Source organism: Plectropomus leopardus, chromosome 9 (assembly GCF_026936395.1).
Source record: "Plectropomus leopardus strain MGB_pleo_1.0 chromosome 9, ASM2693639v1, whole genome shotgun sequence".
Taxonomy (NCBI): domain Eukaryota; kingdom Metazoa; phylum Chordata; class Actinopteri; order Perciformes; family Serranidae; genus Plectropomus; species Plectropomus leopardus.
Window position 1 is genome coordinate 197,501 of NC_142184.1, and position 6,376 is coordinate 203,876.

General features: G+C 44.4%; 1 protein-coding gene across 1 annotated transcript in view; it reads right to left on the bottom strand.

The window, feature by feature from the left end:
* plxnb3 (plexin B3) overlaps positions 1-3,267 on the bottom strand; it is a 72,349-nt gene extending 69,082 nt beyond the window's left edge. Inside the window, exon 1 of the mRNA XM_088081506.1 lies at positions 3,114-3,267. The gene's annotated coding sequence lies outside the window, so the exon portion shown is untranslated. The remainder of the gene's footprint in view (positions 1-3,113) is intronic.
* Positions 3,268-6,376: the final 3,109 nt, after the last annotated feature.

Below are 6,376 nucleotides of genomic sequence, written 5' to 3' on the forward strand. Positions count from 1 at the left end.
TATAGGAGAAAAACGCTGGGCACAGAGGAGAAAAACGCGAGGCACATAGAGGAGAAAAATGCGAGGCATACAGGAGAAAAAACGCAAAGCATATAGGAGAAAAAGTGCAAGGCTTGTAGGAGAAAAACACAAGGCACATAGAGGAGAAAAACATGAGGCATATAGGAGAAAAAGCGGAAGGCAAATAGAGGCGAAAAATGCAAAACACACAGGAGAGGAAAACAAGAGGCGTATAGGCGATCTTAATTCTTTTGAGTGCACTTTTCTAGTTTTTATCATGAAAACAGTTGAGAGAAATGTTCCCTCAGTCTCAGCAGGAGGTTTGTGTGTCTTTGTTCTTCATACATGAAAACACTCGAGTGAAGTGAACCAAGACTCGGCTACTCCTCTGATCGTCTGACAGGTCGTCTCCTCTCACTGTTTATAAACATGTCGGCTGATCTTCATCAGCGTCAGGAGGAGGAGGAAGAGGAGGAGGGGGAGGAGGAGGAGATGATGATAAACAAACTAACAGAAACAGTCTGCAACATGTTCTGACTCTACTGGTGTTACTGGTGTGAGTCCAGTTCAGTCAACCTGCAGATTACAGCACATTAACACAGTGTGTGTGTGTGTGTGTGTGTGTGTGTGTGTGTGTGTGTAGATTAGAGGTGATTAAACAGTAATCTGAATCTGGACTCGGACTAAATCCTTCAGATTAGTCAAATGGTCGTTTCAGTTAAATAATCTTCATCACACAGACGACGACGATGATGATGATGGTGATGATGTAAGTGATGCGGCTTCATGCAGGTCACATGACCTGAGCGTCAGTGTGTGACATCATTCACAGTCACTCTGTCCTTTTCTCACCAAACGTCATTCAGAAAACGCCTAATTCTCAGTGTGACCCTGAACTCTGCCTGACAGGAGCGACGCCGTGATACAAAGAAACACATGAAGAAGACAAAGCGTCTGTGAAGGCCGTCAGTCCATCGTCGCTCTTCGCTCCAAACTTCGCTCGCTCTCACCGTCACACAGCTTCAGCAGAGATATTCAGCCTCCAAAGCTGCTCACCCTGTGCTACTTTTCCTGTCGTGTAGTGTAACGACCTCTAATTTCGATGCCTTCTTATTTGTTATCCTTTGTTATTTCGTAATGTACCTGAACAAAATTGTCACATTTTTAAGTAAAATGATATAAAAAAAAAAAGAAGAAAAAATATAATAAAATTAAATAAAAAGTAAGTTGTGTGTGAATATAATCAAGGGACTGGACCTGCGATCGCGTCGTTGTTTTCTATTCGTTTGGATACTCAAAGCGCTAAAAACACGTTACAAGTCACATTCACACACACACATATATTCACACACTGATGGCCGAGGCTCCCGTGCAAGCTGTCAACTGCTGCTCAGTTTTTAACCCGTCACATGACCTCGGCAGATAAACACAGGTTGAGAACAGTCCTGCAGAGTCCTGAATGTGGGAATCAGGACCAAGCAACTCGAAATCCATTATTATAAAATGTTCAAATACAGACAACTAACACAAACCCGCCAACAGAAGACCAGGACATTCATCAGAGACAACACAACAGAGAGGACATCTGTCCACAGGACGGTTCAATACCAACACACTGACCGACGGACTGACTCCTGGTTCTTTACTGTTCTCACTCGGCAGGTTTCCATCCACGCAAACTGAACTGTCAACATGAAACGGACTCACGGAAACATTCGAAAAAAATACCATTTATCTCATAAAGAGTTTCCTCTGCCATGGACGGTGTTTCAGGTGACTATAAAAGACATATTTGTCCAAACTGCAGCGGAAACACTTTTAAGTCTTTTCTAGGTCACATGACGCTGTGAGGTCACATGACGCTGTGAGGTCACATGACACTGTGAGGTCACAGGAACTGGCTCCCTCATGATGCAGCAGGAGCTACAAGAGCTGTTATTGCATCACATAACTCTGAGAAAGTTTTTAACCCACAATTCCTCTGTGAAATCGTGGACTACATCTCCAAGAAATCCCTCATACGTGTCCACTCCCACGTATGAGGGGCTCGCATTTCCATCACGGCTCCATAACACGCCTGCGTGGCCTCGGATTGGAAATAATGACGGCTAGTGCGGTGGCTGCAATAGAAATAAAGCTGCTGACGTTTTGAACATCCGTCGCCATGGTTACTGGGATGTTATCACCAGAGGAGGAGTCACATGACATCACTCAGAGGAAACAGTCAGCTGTGGAAACAAGTTTACAGAATCAGGATCAGACTGAAGCTTCAGGTGCTGACTTTCTGTCATCAATGAGAAACTCTGAGCTGAAGCAGGTTCATCAGCTTCCTGTGTGTGTGTGTGTGTGTGTGTGTGTGTGTGCGCGCGCGCGCGTGTGTGTGCGTGCGTGTGTGAAGGGGGGGGTCTAAAGCTATTGTTTGTGTTCTCAGGGAGTCACATGATGCAGACTTCCTTTAGGGAACGTCAGCAAAGGTGACTTCTAAATTCACTTCTGCCATAAAACACAACAGCGGAGTGTGTGTGTGTGTGTGTGTGTGTGTGTGTGTGTGTGTGTGTGTGTGTGTTGGAATGTCAGCTATTCAGTATGCGGCTGTGGGGCCAAGCCGTTCCGTGCTAGGACAGGCTGGGAACACCTGACACACACACACACACACACACACACATACAGTTTATTGAAACTGTATCCGGTTGGTTTGACACAAAACAAACTGAGGTGGTCTCAGTTGAAGCCTTCGGCTCAGTCTCAAACCGCCGACCACACTCCGTTACCGGAATCTCAACTTTTAAAGTGGCCGCTCTGCAGCCTCCGCCGCTGTGTTTAACGGCTTCGTGAATTCAAACCGACATTACCGACACCGACACTGACATTTACCTAAATAGCTGCCGCCGAATAAAAGACAGTGTCCCCGTGTCTCCAAAAGTAACTTCAGTCTCTGATCTCTGCGGACAGACAACAAAGAAAAGCCAAAACATTTCAAACGCTTATGTGTCCGCACGGAGTCTGGCGCGGGGCTGACAGACACGCCTGGCTCCGACACGCTGCTTCCTTCCTGCAGCTCGGGACAAACTCAGAGCCTGAAAACGGGTGAGTGTGATCCGGGTAACTCTCACCTGAGCTCGGCGGGCAGCTCCGCGGTCCGCCGGGGTCCAACCGGTCCGTTGACACCTCCTCAAACCCGCGAAGAGTTCAACACAAACCTGCACGATCCGCACCGAGAGCCGCACAACAGGTCCGACAGAGACCCCGCCCCGCGCTGCCCCGCGCCGCCCCGCGCCGCCCCGCGCCAGGAGGCTTCTCTGACGCGCTTCAGCCGCTGCCCCAGCCAGCAGTTTCTGAGAACAGTACAATGTAACCGATGCAATGTTCTAGTAACGTTTTCAGCTGCAGATTTTCTTTCTTCTTAAAGTTCAGGTAATATTTTCTGTAAACATAAAAAAAGTTTAAAATGTTTTTGTTGGGTTTGCTGCTGTTAACTTATCAAATTACATGAAATTTTCATGAGAAAAAAGGTGTAACCTTAGTCCTCAACAACATGTTGTGAATGTTGCTTTGGAAACGTTCTTCCTTTGTTTTCATTTAACATTGTGGGAACGTTTTATACAGAACATTCTCTGATCTGTCACCTCTCATCACCAAAACATCCTCAGAGCTGCAGTTCAAAGGTTACGTCTCAGTCAGTATTTAAACTAACATTTATCTTCTGTTCAATTTCAACCGATCTCTCTAGGTCACCACCATCACCATCATCACCATTACCACCATCACCATCATCACCATCACCATCATCACCATCACCATCATCACCACCATCACCATCACCATCATCACCATCACCACCATCACCATCATCACCACCATCACCACCACCATCATCACCATCACCACCATCACCATCATCACCATCACCATCATCCCCATCACCAATCACCACCATCACCAATCACCATCATCATCATCACCATCATCACCATCACCATCATCACCACCATCACCATCATCACCATCACCACCATCACCATCATCACCATCACCATCATCCCCATCCCCATCACCATCATCCCCATCACCATCACCATCATCCCCATCACCATCACCAATCACCACCATCACCAATCACCATCATCATCATCACCATCATCACCATCACCATCATCACCACCATCACCATCATCACCATCACCATCACCATCATCCCCATCACCATCACCAATCACCACCATCACCAATCACCATCATCATCATCACCATCATCACCATCACCATCATCACCACCATCACCATCATCACCATCATCACCATCACCACCATCACCATCACCATCATCCCCATCACCAATCACCACCATCACCAATCACCATCATCATCATCACCATCACCACCATCACCATCATCACCATCACCATCATCACCACCATCACCATCATCACCATCATCACCACCATCACCATCATCACCATCACCAATCACCACCATCACCAATCACCATCATCACCACCATCACCATCACCAATCACTACCATCACCACCATCACCATCACCACATCACCATCATCACCACCATCACCATCACCATCATCATCACACAGTCACATGAAGATCTTCATCATTAAAATCTTTATTAGAATATTTTCTAGAATATAATTAGATATAAAACAGCATTATTTCAAATAGAAACAGACAGACAAAAGTCCTCCTTTATTTTTTCTACTAAATAAAGTTCTACATGTCATTATCGTCTTCATCATCACACATTCTCTGTTTTCGTTTACACTGAAAGTTACCAGCAGCAGATTTATTGATTAACTGATGGAACTGATTAGATTGATTAGAGATAAAAATCGTCTCCTTTACAATTGGCACAGTTTAAAAGTGTCTCATAACATCATCACTACCTCTGAGCCCACTTCTTGTCTGCACTGTAACCATGGAAACAGACTGATAAACCCCTTTCACTCTGCCTGTACAAGGCGGAAAAATCATGCCGTCCCTTCTCTTCTCTGTCGGTAGAAAGATAAAAAGACAGGCCCGTGGACAGGCCCGTGGACAGGACCGTGGACAGGCCCGTGGACAGGACCGTGGACAGGCCCGTGGACAGGACCGTGGACAGGCCCGTGGACAGGACCGTGGACAGGACCGTGGACAGGACCATGTGATGATCAGACAGCATGTTCTGTGTGTGATACAGCGGGATAATCTAAAAGCAGCAGTTAGCCGTTAGCAGCTAACTCAAAGAAGACCAAAAGCAAACGTTAACGTCCACAAACTGTGAAAGGTTTGAAAATCCAACTATAATTTCTGTTTTTACAGTTTCAGGCTGATAAATAGTGATAATTTTTGAAATTTTGAAAGAAAAAATGTTTTCTTTAAAAATTAGCAAAAATATTTACAGAAACAATAAAATTGACAAAACTTTTGAAGAAAGAAAATGCCCAAAATTAAAAAAAAAAAAAAAACCAAAATGGTTGTAAAATAAAAGCCTAGATATTATTTTTTTTATTTATTTATTATTTATTTTATTGCAAAAAGTTTTTAAAGAAAAAATATTGCCAACAAGTTCTGAAGAAAAAAAATTGCCAAAAAAGCCAATGATTTTTGAAAAAAAATAAAAGCTTTGATATTTTCTTTTGAAAAATTACTAAAATGTTTTCCTGAACATGAAAAACCAAAAATGTTTTATTTAAAAAAATCGCCAAAATAAAATCTCTTTTCAAAATAGTGAGCACAATGACCATCCAGCAGAGAACGGCCACCAATTAACAGGGGCGATCAATGACTGTGATTGACGGCTGATGTCACTGTTATTGTTTACAAACAGCTGCTGAAACGTATGTTTCATGTCACACTGTTCCATGGTGCCGGCATGCTGTCTAAAATCACACCGTGACACACATGATGCCGCCGTCTGATTGGTTCTTCAGAGACTCTGCAGAGACAGAGGGACAGCTGTAGACAGAAGGACAGCTGAGGACAGAGGGACAGCTGTAGACAGAGGGACAGCTGTAGAACAGAGGGACAGCTGAGGACAGAGGGACAGCTGAGGACGGAGGGACAGCTGTAGACAGGTGTTCATCTGGAGGTCAGCTGGAGTCTGCCGGCCAATCACAGCCCTCTCTCTCAGTGCTGTTTCACAGTGATTATTGATCGGTTCCTCTGATCGATCAGATGTGAATATAAATATTGTTTTTATCGAAATATTTTTTGTTGTTAGTAAAATAAATATGTCCATCTAAAAATAGAAGATTAATATCAGTTATTGATCCTCTAACTCTAAAATATCAAAGTGATTATTGATACAGCTCTGATCTGATCACCGCTGACCCACTTCATCGCTGCGGGGGCGTCGTTTCCATGGAAACCAGAGAAGCTGCAGCCT